Raw genomic sequence first — 12,563 nt, 5'->3', positions numbered from 1 at the left:
TTTCAGTGAGCACTCCCAGCCCTGTGGTGGATATGAAAATGGCTGGAGAGATAGAGACCATCCTATGAGTCTGGGGTTGTTGTCTTTCCTGGCATGGAGCCACAGTAAAGGTCATGTGCATGACTAGGGTGAACTCGTTACAGAGAAGATAATATCTGAGTGCCTCCATGGCCCAATTCATGGCTAAGCCCTATTTTTCTATTATGGAGTAGACCTTCTCTCTTGGGGACAATTTGTGGCTCAGGTAGAGGATGGGCTGCTCCTTGTCACAACCACTGGGGACAAGACAGTCCCCAACCCAACTTCAGAGTCATCAATCTGGAGAAATTCCTTGATGAAATCTGGGCTGTATAAAACAGGCTCCCTACAGAGGCCAGCTTTTTGAGTCTGAAAGGCATTCTTGGGCTGCTGTTTTGAGCTGGTTGATGAGAGGGGCTGCAACAGATGAGAACTCCTGTACAAACCCGTGGAAGCAATCCATACTACATCACAAACTACTGGAACTGCCCCATGGACATATTGAAGGAAAGGGATTACAACTTTGTGAGAACTCTACATGTGAGAGCTCTTGGAGCCATAAACAACTGTACAATACTATCCTCTGTGGACTGTAAGAAAGGAATGGAACAATCAAGCAACCCTATTGACCATACCTAGGATTTGCAGTATGTCAGCAATAACAGAGGATCATTGATATTGAGGACAGTGAATAGCTCTATAAAAATCAGCATCAACACTTTTATCCTAAAACATCAGTAGGAGAAGATCATCAACTGCATGACCAGTTCAGTTTCTGTATTATGCCAGAACCAAACTGGCTGGAGTCAAAGAGATCCAAGGACCCTTGATATTGCTGGAGTTGTTTTGTCACAATCTATTCAATAATATTTTCCAAAAATGGGAAATAATGATACAAGCCAACAATTTTCTGGGCTAGATAATTAACTGATTTTGTCAAGCTGTCTCGAGCGGCTCATGAACGGGGGTGCCAACCTCAGAGTAGACTGTTACAAACCAAACCACAAACACCAAATTTGTTGTGTGTTCTATAATTAGATGTCACCCACAAGTATCAAGTGTGAATTCCTCAAGCACTGTAACAGCCTTAACCTGGAGTCACAGATAGTCCCCTTGGGCACTCTGGTCTATCTTGCCACCCAAGCAAGCCAGCCTTTTTGATAGATGGTCCCTTACACCAAAAATCACAACAATATTCAGGTTACTCCCAGTCCCAAAGGAACAGTCATTTAGTTCACATCAGGTCACCCACCAAAGACAACACTTGTAGCCAATCCTATAATTAATTAACTAGAGATTTATTAACAAAAAAAGGAAACAAGAGTTATTTACAAGGCTAAAGTAGGTAATGCACAAATGAATCACAGTCTTAGGTTCCAAAAAGCAATAGAAATTTCTGTAATGGGCAAGCTCTATATGTCCTTTAGGCTAAACCAAGCTAAGCAGCTTGGGGATCCTTTACTTATGCTTAGAAATATTGCCCTCTCCAAATTCCAAACAGCATAGCCATAACAATTGCTTCTTGACTAGGATTTTTATTCCCTTCCCCCAGAGTTCAAGCTGTGATGGAACAAGCATTTGTGCACCTCCCTTCTTCATAGGTGTGGGGAAAACAATCAACAAACTCTTTTGTCCACTGATGTTCCACAACAGTTTCTCTGCTGTCTATGGGGGCTTCTTTTGTTGGGCAGGAGATGACACCTCTTGTGGTAAGCTAATATTTCACACTTGGTCATTCTTCTCTTCTGAATCAGATAACGTCAGTTCTTCTTCAAGTGCTTGCTCATATCGATTCCAATTAGGTGTGCACGCACTGCATGCACATTCGTCAGAAGATTTTTTAGCCTGGCAACACTCAGTGGGTTGGCTGGGTCACCTCCTGGAGTGGCGCTGTTATGGCGCTGGATATATACCCCTGCCGACCCAACGGCCCCTCAGTTCCTTCTTACCTCCCGTAATGGTCGTTGGAACTGTGGAGCGGGGCTTTGCTGATCTCCACTTCCCTAGCTTACTTGTCGTTCTTTCCTGTTAATTGTGTTTATAGTTCGAGTTTTACAGTTATAGTTAGTGTTAGTTGTTGTATATATATAGTTAGTGTATATAGTTGAGGGGGGATCGGAGATTAGCCCCTTTCCTCCACCCCGGTGCCAGGCTGATGCCCAGGTCACCAGGATTCAAACCGTGTTCGGCCTGCCAAAAGCCAATGCCAATAGGAGATCCCCACGACTCCTGCCTCAAGTGCCTTGGGGAATCCCACCTTCCTGACAAGTGCCACATCTGTAAGTCATTTAAAGCGAGGACGAAGAAGAAGTGGGACTTTCAACTGAAGCAGCTCCTCATGGAGGCGGCACTTAGCCCTGCAACATTGGTACCGAGCGCTCAGCAGCCTGTATCAGTGAGGATCGCTCCGGTACCGTGAAGGAGCCACGGTGTCGGCCCTTACTGGCACCGACGTCTGCTCGGCACTGCTCCCTGTCCCCGCGGCCCAGGAAGCAACACAGCGATCCAGCTGCTTTGGCACCATCGTCTGCCACGGCACCGCTGAGTGCGGCACCACCGAGTGAGACACCGTTGATTCCGGTCCCGCAAGGGTCATTGAGTCCGGTGCCTGAAAGCTCCCTGGCTCACGATGTGGTTGAGCTTGCTCTCCCATCTATGCCGGAGACCCTCTCCACAGCAAGAGAGCTGATAGCCATGATGGAGACTGCACGGCCTCAACCCGCGGCACCGCTGGCGCAGGTCATCCAATCCATTGGGAAATCTGCCTTGGTGAGGCCACCCTCCATCGGACCCGCAGAGAGATGTCGTTCAAGATCTCGGTCTCACCGACGCTCTCGATCACACCGATCCCGCTCCTGGCACCGCTTGCAGTACCGCACCGCTCTCCATTGCGGTACTGGTCGTACTCGCGGCACCGCTCGGCCTCCCGTTCACCTGCCAGATACTCCCGGTACCAGTCCAACTCCTGGCACCATCCACGGCACCGCGCATCTCGCAGCCGCTCCAGGCGAAGGGACTCGAGATCCCGGTTGACCTCCTGGTACCTCTACGGTCGCAGGTCCCAGTCTCGCAGTACTGTTACAGTTCCCGGTACCGCTCCCTGGTGCCATCCTGGGAAAGACCAACCCGAGACATGGCTCCCTTTCAGGGTCTATCAGCACCGCCTTAGCCGTCGAGACACATCTCGGTGTCATCACAGGCTGGTAGCATTTCCTATTCACAGGATCGTGACTCCGATGTCCCCACCATGTATTCCCTGAGAGCCAGGGCCACGAGCAAGGACCCCATCAGTGGTCCTTCTGGACACCGTGGGCGTACCACCAAGGCCAAGGTGCTCCCTCAGTTGCACCACAGTCTGCCCCATCGGAACATCAGGCACCAGAGGCAACCATAAGCCACCCCCCCCATGGGTACGGATGAGGCTTCGGTACCACCTGAAGACACCCAGGTCCCACCTGAGTCTGATGCCACTCCTCAAGAACAGGAGCCCCTACAGGACCCTCTTGTCCCTGGCCTCTCCTCTTCCTCCTCACCAGACGAGGCTGTGGCAGGAACATCCTCCTCCGGCCCTCCTCCAATTGATCTAAGGGCCCATCAAGACCTATTGAGACAAGTGGCGCAGAATATGAATCTGCAGGTGGAGGAGGTCCCTGAAATAGAGGACCCAGTAGTGGACATCCTATCTGCAGACGCACCTGCTAGAGTGGCTCTGCTGTTTATCGGCAGTATACAGGCAAATGCAGACTCTATTTGGCAATCCCCAGCCTTGATCCCCCCCACAGCCAGGGGAGTAGCAAGAAAATACATGGTTCTCTCCAAGAGGTACGAGTATCTCTGCATACACCCACCTCCTTGCTCCCTAGTAGTTCAATCGGTGAACGAGAGGAACGTCATGGACAGCAAGCTCCTGCTCCCATGTCGGAGGCTAGGCACATGGACCTCCTAGGCCGCAGAATATATTCGGCTGGGGGCCTTCAACTTAGGGTGGCAAACCAGCAAGCCCTCCTAAGTAGGTATAACTATAACACATGGATGTCCTTGGGGAAGTTTATGGAGCTTCTTCCCCAGGAGTCCTGACAAGAATTTGCGGCCCTTCTTGAGGAGGGTAAGAAGGTGGCGAGAACCTCCCTCCAAGCCTCTCTGGACGCAGCGGACTCTGCTGCCAGGACTCTGGCGTCAGGAGTGACGATGAAGCATATCTTCTGGCTCCAGGTATCAGGCCTTCCTCCTGAATTACAACAAATCATTCAAGACTTGCCCTTTGAAGGCCAGGGGCTCTTCTCAGACAAGACTGATCCCAGATTACAAAGTCTAAAGGACAATCGCATAATAATGTGCTCGCTGGGGATGCACACACCAGTGACCCAACGCAGGACCTTCCGACCCCAACCTCACCGTACCTACCCCCCGCCTAGGCCACGACAGGGCTTCAGCAGAAGGCGTGGCTGAGGGAATCGACGGAGGCAGTCTGGCTCACAAGGGGGTCAAAATCAGGCCTCTGCTAAACAACCGGTGGGGCCCAAATAGAACTTTTGATTGGGATGCCTGAGGACGGCCCACCAGTTGTTTTCCTGGATCCTTCCCCTCCCTTTTACAACCGCCTCTCCCATTTCCTCCCAGTGTGGTCCCAGCTAACTTTGGATCATTGGGTCCTGCGCATGGTGGAGTTGGGATAGCACCTTCAGTTTGTTTCAACCCTACCTTCCCACCCTCCCTCCTCTAGGATCGGTCGTAGACCTCCCTTTGCCTTGGGGATTAGGAAACAGCAGGAAATCCCCAGGGATACCATGCAGAACTTCAACTTTATCACGAGCAATTCCTCTTGCAAGAGGTCCAGTCGCTCCTAACCACTGGAGCCATAGAGGAGGTACCAAAAGACCTAAGGGGAAAGGGGTTTTATTCCTGCTGTTTCCTAATCCCCAAGGCAAAGGGAAGTCTACGATCGATCCTAGACCTGCGAGGACTCAACAAATTCATGATAAAGTTGAAGTTCTGCATGGTATCCCTGGGGACCATTATCTTGTCTTTGGATCCCAGAGACTGGTATGCCGCCCTCGATATGAAGGACGAGTATTTCCACATCGCAATTTACCCACCACACAGATGGTACCTCCGTTTTATGGTCAACCATCAACATTTTCAGTTCACGGTCCTTCCATTTGGCCTTTCTGCGGCTCCGTGAGTATTCACAAAATGCATGGCTGTAGTCACCGCCTCCCTCAGGTGTCGTTGGGTGCACGTCTACCCATATCTCGATGATTGGCTCATTCGAGGGACCTCTGAGTCACAAGTGAGACATCACCTGTACATCATCAAAGACCTATTCAGGACCCTAGGTCTGATGATCAACATAGAGAAGTCTACTCTGATACCCACGCAGAGAATAGACTTCATCGGGGCGATTCTGGACTCCGATCTGGCCAGAGCCTGCCTGCCGCAGCCTCATTTTCAAGCGATGGCTACAATTATTCAAGGCCTCCAAACCTTCCCGACAACACTGGCTCGCACTTATCTCAGCCTAGTAGGTCACATGGCCGCCTGCACCTTCTTGACCAAACACACCAGGCTACGCTTCCGTCCATTCCAAATCTGGCTTGCCTCAATATATTGGCCAGGCCGGGACAGCCTGGACTCAATACTCACTGTTTCCCTAAGTGTTCTAGGCTCCCTAACCTGGTGGCTAATCCACACTCTAGTCTGTGTAGGGATGCCATTCCACCCACCGCAACCTTTGATGGCCCTAACCACGGATGCGTCATCTCTGGGTTGGGGTGCCCACCTCGAGGGCTGCCGCACTCAAGGCCTCTGGTCAGCTCAAGAACTAACCTTACACATCAATGTGGGGAAGCTGAGGGCAGTTCATCTAGCATGCCAGGTGTTTTGAGAGCATCTCCAAGGCCGTTGTGTTTCAGTGTTCACGGACAACACAACGGCTATGTTTTACATAAACAAGCAGGGCAGAGCATGCTCCTCCCTCCTTTGTCAGGAAGCCATCCAGCTCTGGGACTTTTGCATAGCCCACTCAATCGATCTGGGAGTGTCCTTTTTCCCAGGAGTTCAGAACACTCTGGCAGGTCACCTCAGCAGATCCTTCCTCTCTCACGAGTGGTTGATTCGTGCGGACGCTATCCATTCTGTTTTCTGGAAGTGAGGTTTTCCCCACATAAACCTCTTCACCTCCCGTGAGAACAGAAAATGCCAAGTGTTCTGCTACTTCCAGGGGCGCTCCCCAGGCTCCCTCTCAGACGCATTCTTGATACCGTGGAGGAACCATCTACTGTATGCCTTTCCACCCTTCCTGCTGGTCCACAGGGTCCTCCTCAAGCTCTGCAGGGACAGGGCCCACCTGATCATGATCACTCCAGCGTGGCCGAGGCAGCACTGGTACACCATGTTGTTCAACCTCTCAGTGGCAGACCCAATTCCCCTACCACTCTGGCAGGATCTCATGACTCAGGACTTAGGCAGACTTCACCATCCAGACCTACAGTCTCTTCACCTCACAGCATGGTTGCTGCGTGGTTAAGCTGGTCAGAGTTACGTTGCTCTGCCTTGGTCCAACAGGTACTCTTGGGCAGTAGGAAGCCTTCCACTAGGTTGACATGTCTGGCCAAGTGGAAGTGTTTCTCCTGCTGGTGCGCTTAACGTAATGCTGTCCCCACGCAGGTACCAGTTCCTGCTGTCCTGGACTACCTCTGGTCCCTGAAAGAACATGGTCTAGTGGTCTCTTCCATAAAAGTACACCTGGCAGCCATCTCTGCCTTCCACCCAGGGGAGAACGGGCGATCAGTCTTCTCTCAGCCCATGCTTTCAAGGTTCCTCAAGGGCTTGGAATGTTTGTACCTGCAGGTTAGACGCCCTACCTCTACCTGGGACCTCAATCTGGTTCTAGACAAACTTATGAGTGCTCCTTTTGAACCGCTAGCCACCTGCTCGCTGCTGTACCTCTCCTGGAAGACAGCCTTCCTCGTCGCCATTACTTCGGCAAGGCAAGTATCCGAGCTTCGGGCCCTGACAGCGGACCCCCCGTATACAGTGTTTCATAAGGACAAGGTACAGCTGCGACCACACCCCGCCTTCCTCCCTAAGGTGGTGTCCACCTTTCATGTCAATCAAGACATCTTCCTTCCGGTCTTCTTCCCAAAGCCGCACTCGTCGCGCCAGGAACAACAGCTGCACTCCCTAGACGTCCGCAGGGCTCTCACCTTTTACATCGAAAGAACAAAGCCCTTTCGAAAGTTGCCTCAGCTCTTTGTAGCGGTGGCAGACCGGATGAAGGGCCTGTCGGTCTCCTCCCAGCGAATTTCATCTTGGGTGACGTCTTGCATCCGTGCCTGCTATGATTTGGCTCACGTTCCAACTAGCCACCTCACCGCCCATTCTACTCGGGCTCAAGCTTCATCTGCTGCCTTCCTGACCCATGTTCCCATCCAGGAGATATGTCGGGCAGCTACTTGGTCATCGATTCACACCTTTGCGTCACATTATGCATTGGTACAACAGTCCAGAGATGATTCAGCATTTGGCTCAGCAGTTTTACATTCTGCGACATCTCACTCCGACCCGACCGCCTAGGTAAGGCTTGGGAGTCACCTAATTGGAATCGATATGTGCAAGCACTCAAAGAAGAAAAGATGGTTGCTCACCTTTGTAACTGTTGTTCTTAGAGATGTGTTGCTCATATCCATTCCAAACCCGCCCTCCTTCCCTTCTGTCAGAGTAGCTGGCAAGAAGGAACTGAGGGGCTGTTGGGCTGGCAGGGGTATATATCTGGCGCCATAAGAGCGCCACTCCAGGGGGCGACCCAGCCTACCCACCGAGTGTTGCTAGGGTAAAAATCTTCTGACGAACGTGCACGTGGCGCGCGCACACCTAATTGGAATGGATATGAGCAACACATCTTGAAGAACAACAGTTACAAAGGTGAGTAACTGTCTTATCACACACCAAAGACATCACCTGGTTTCCAGTTTCATAGCAAACACATTTATAGTTACAGAGCAAACACTTAAATATTACCTTATAACAAGAGATACAAATATTATGTTAGATTAATGCATGCAGCAACTCACAAGCATTTCATAAAATCTATACACTAAACATAGTTCTATAAATCTAATACCTATTTTAACAATACTAATGCACAGATGAGCCAGACTGGTTTCCTGCAATGCATTTGTCAGTGTCAGTGATTCCTAGGAGCCTTGGCATGAGCTGGCACCTGGTCTGCAGCATCACAGGTGTAAATCAGCATAATTCCATTTAAGTCAAGAATTGGATTCCTGAGCCAATAGTCTAAGGCTTCTTCAAAGAAAATAAATTGAGATATACCTATCTCACAGAACTGGAAGGAACCCAAAGGTCATTGAGTGCAGCTCCCTACCAGATTTTGCCCCAGATCTCTAAGTGGTCCCCTCAAAGACAGAGCTCACAACCCTAAGTTTAGCAGGCCAATGCTCAAACCACTGAGCTATCCCTCCCCCCTAAAACACAAGCAGCTTGCCAACCCCCAGGAAGGTATTAGCAATAATCTCTCTTAGCTAGGTTTCACTAAACAGGAAGGGCATGGCTCTAACCCCACAGGTGCTAACTGATGTATTGCCCCCAATTCCTCCAAAGCAGGGGTCTCAAACATGCGGTGCATGGGGCTCTTGTATGTGGCCTGCCAAGCTCCCCACGCCCCTCTGCCTTCCCACGGGATTGCCCCCTGTGGTGCTGAGAGCCCCATGCCGCTCTCTGAAGCAGCTGACAGCACACCCCTTTGGGCCATTGGGGGAAGGGGGAGGAGGCAGAGGGCTCCTGCATTGCCTCCTTCCAGGCACTGCACCCACAGCTCCCATTGGCCAGGAACAGGGAACCGCGGTCAATGGGAGCTTTACGGGAGGTACCTGGAGGAGCAGCAAGAGCAGCAGACGCACGGAACCCTGAGTCCATCCCCCTCCCCTAGAGGCTGCAGGGACGCGGTTCCAGCTGCTACCTGGATGGGAGTGGCATGGGGCTCCCTGCCTGCACTGGCCCCGGTGCGCGCCGCTGCCACCCCAAAGCCACTCTAGTTAAGCGGTACCAGGCTGGAGCTCGCACCTTGAACCCCTCCTGCACCCCAGCTCCCTGCTCTGAGCCCCCTGCCACACCCTGCACACCTCCTGCACCCCAACTCCCTGCCCTGAGCCCCCTGCTGCATCCCACACCCCTCCTGCCCTCCCTGCCCTGAGCTACCTGATGTACCCTGCACCCCGATCCCGTGCTGCACCCCTCACCCTCTTGCACCCCACACACCAACTCTCTGCCCTGAGCCTCTGCCGACCCTGCACACCTCCTGCACCTCAATTCCCTGCCCTGAGCCCCTGCGACACCCTGCACCCTTTCTGCACCCCTGGGGCAGCACTGGGGTGGGGAGTTCGGGGAAGGTATTGAAATGGGGCAGGGCGGGGCCTAATGGAAGGGGTGGAGTGGGGGTGGGGCCAGAGGCAGTGAGGGGTGTGTGTCAGTGATGTGACCCTCGGGTCAATGCATTAGTCCTCATGTGGCCCTCGTGGTCATTTGAGTTTGAGACCCCTGCTCCAAAGCCTGACAAGCTGAAACTAGGAAGAGAAGACTTTGTATTTGTCACACTCAATAATTGATTCCACGCTCACAGAGTCAGATGGCTCAGCCTGGATCCAAGTGCAAGTAATTTCAGAATGCTTCACAACTAGAAATGCTTGGCTCTCATTGTTTGTAAACAACCTGGATTAGTCAGATTGTCTGCCTCCTAGAGCTATTCCAGAGATAAAGACTTTGTGGATGCTATGGTTGATGTGAAGAAACTGTTCTTCATTTCCTGCAGAGTTATGATACCGGGCTTTAAAAACTTTGTTGTGCTGCATTTGAGCACCTCCAATGCTCTATATATCCATCTTCTACCTTCAATGCTCTACATGTCTTCCGTCCTTGTTACATCAGTCACATATTATCCAAGACAGCATTTGTCCTCAGAGTCCTCTGAAACCCAGCATGTTATTGCTTATTTTGTTTTGTTATTGAGAAATCTAAAGTCAGATTCAGCATCCTAGTCAAGATATATGCATACTTGCAATCAGGTAGCTAGTTTCCTCAGTAATTTGAGAGCTCATTCTGCAAGATCTAAAGAAGTTTCAATTACACTAGGTCCTTGATTTGTCATGTCACTCAGATCTTTGTTGTGGGAGGGCAGTTCTTCAATGTAATTAGTCCTCCTCAGCCCTCCTTATTCTATTTTATTTTCAGGGGGTGAGGGCACTGCTTATTTACTTCCCACCTGCAGAATCTGCAGTATTAATTCTTGAAGGTGACAAGAGGTTTATTTAACATACTGCAGTTCCTTAGGTGTAGTGACTCAACAGATCCATACTTTCTGCCCTTCTTTCTTGGTTCTTCAGAGATCTTCTGAGAGTTTTCAAATTAGTAGAAGAGTATTTAGGAATCTCTCTCTCTCTCTTTGATAGTCACCTATCTGATTTCCAGTTCCATGAGGGGATGTTTGTATGGCCCAAAGAGGACTGCTTTTCTACATAGTTTTGAGGACTGCACTGTTGAGGCACATCCCACAAGTGTGGATCTGCAGAGGCGTTCACTCAAAGAACAACAGTTGGTGGCATGTTACCTTTCCATTTTTCCTCCTATTGATGCTATGGTGATTTTGGATAAGGAAGACAACCAGCAGTTGCCAAATAGTGAAAGAAATGTCTTTTGACAATGCTAATAAATAATGCATATGTCATTTTTTATCTCTTCAATCAAACACTTCAATTTTTTAAATGTGTGCATTTTACCAAGGATAAAGACAGAATGTTTTTGTCTTTTACTTTTATACCCATAAACATGAAACCTGGAAATTAACATGTACCACCTAAATTAATTTCAAATTGGGTATTAATTGATTAACTTGGATGTTTCAACACAGGATTAAAAGAATTCTGCTACTGAGGAGCTGAATTTTGCTGCAGGCTATTTTATCTATTGTAATTATTATTTCTCTTTTGTTCAGCTTCTAAATCATATGCATTATTTTCTCAAATCATTTAGACAACTAGCTCTGAAATGTAGGAGTAGTGCAGAACTTTAAAAACTATAATGTAGGAGTAGGAGTCAGAGAGTCTAAAGGGACACTGTTGTAACCTTAATACTGGAACGCTGTGCAGGTTCATGTGAACCAAAATGTGAAACTGACAAGAAACAAAGTGATAATGCCTAGTTTATTTTCAATATCTAATGCAAGAATTATGGAAAAAGTAAATGAAAAGCAAAAGTGGTGCCAGTTAATTTAGATGTTTTAAAATTCATTCAGTTTTAATGATATAGAGATTAAATTTGATTCTGACCAACAGGGAGGAATTAGTTACCAATCTGAAAGTGGAAGGCAACCTAGGTGAAAGTGATCATGAAATGATCAGCTTCATGATTACAAGGAAAGGAAGGAGTAGGAGCATCACAATAAGCACAATGGATTTTTTTAAAAGCAGACTTTAACAAACTCAGAGAACTGGTAAGTAGGGTCCCATAGGAGGAAAATCTAAGGGGAAAGGGAGTTCAGGAGAACTGGCAGTTTCTCAAAGAGACAATATTAAAGGCATAACTGCAAACTATTCCAGTGTGAAGGAAAGAAAGGCAGAATAGTAAGAGGCCAGCCTGGTTGCATCAGGAGCATATTAGTGACCTGAAAACCAAAAAGGAATCTTAGAAAAAGTAGAAACTTGGACAAATGGCTAAGGATGATTTTAAAAAAACACTGTAAGCATGTAGGGTAAAAGCTGGCTAACTGATAGGCCTCAAAATGTAATTGTGAACAGGGAATCATCACCTAGAGGGGTCAATTTCTAGTGGGGTTCCAGAGGGATTGGTTCTTGACCCTATGCTATTTAACATTTTTTCAATGACCTGGAAGAAAACGTAAAATCATTGCAGATGACACAGAAATTGAGGAAGTGGTAAATAATGAAGAGGGCAGGTCACTAATACACAGCAATCTGGATCACTTGGTAAACAGGGTGGAAGTAGACAATGTGCATTTTAATGTGACTAATTTTAAACATATACATCTAGGAACAAAGAATGTGAGCCATACTTACAGGACAGGGGACACTGTCTAGGGAGGAAATGACTCTGAAAAGGATTTGGGTGTCGTGGTGGATAATCAGCTGGATGTGAGCTTCCAGTGCAACGCTGTGGCCAAAAGGGCTAATGTGATTCTGGGATGTGTAAGAAGGGGAATTTTCATTAAGAAAAGAGGGGCTATTTTACCTCTGTATTTAGCATTGGTATGACCACTGTTGGAACACTGTGTCCAGATCTGGTGTTCAGAATTCAAGAAGGATGTTGATAAATTTGAGAGGGTTCAGAGAACAGCTGTAAGAATGATGAAAGCATTAGAAAACAGGCTTTATAATGATACATTCAAAGAGCTCAATCTATTTTGCTTAACAAAAAGAAGGGTAAGAGATGGCTTGAGTACAGTCTATAAGTACCTACCTAGGCAACAAATATTTGATAAGAGCTCTTCAATCTAGCAAAAAAAGGTATCACATGAT

General features: G+C 48.7%; 1 protein-coding gene across 8 annotated transcripts in view; it reads left to right on the top strand.

Annotated features, from left to right (window-relative positions):
- CTNND2 (catenin delta 2) overlaps positions 1-12,563 on the top strand; it is a 1,245,479-nt gene that overhangs the window by 980,209 nt on the left and 252,707 nt on the right. The gene's annotated exons all lie outside the window — the stretch shown is intronic.

The sequence above is a fragment of the Gopherus flavomarginatus genome, chromosome 2, assembly GCF_025201925.1.
Source record: "Gopherus flavomarginatus isolate rGopFla2 chromosome 2, rGopFla2.mat.asm, whole genome shotgun sequence".
NCBI lineage: Eukaryota > Metazoa > Chordata > Testudines > Testudinidae > Gopherus > Gopherus flavomarginatus.
Note: the sequence above shows the minus strand (reverse complement) of the source record. Positions and strands in the feature narration are given on the sequence as shown.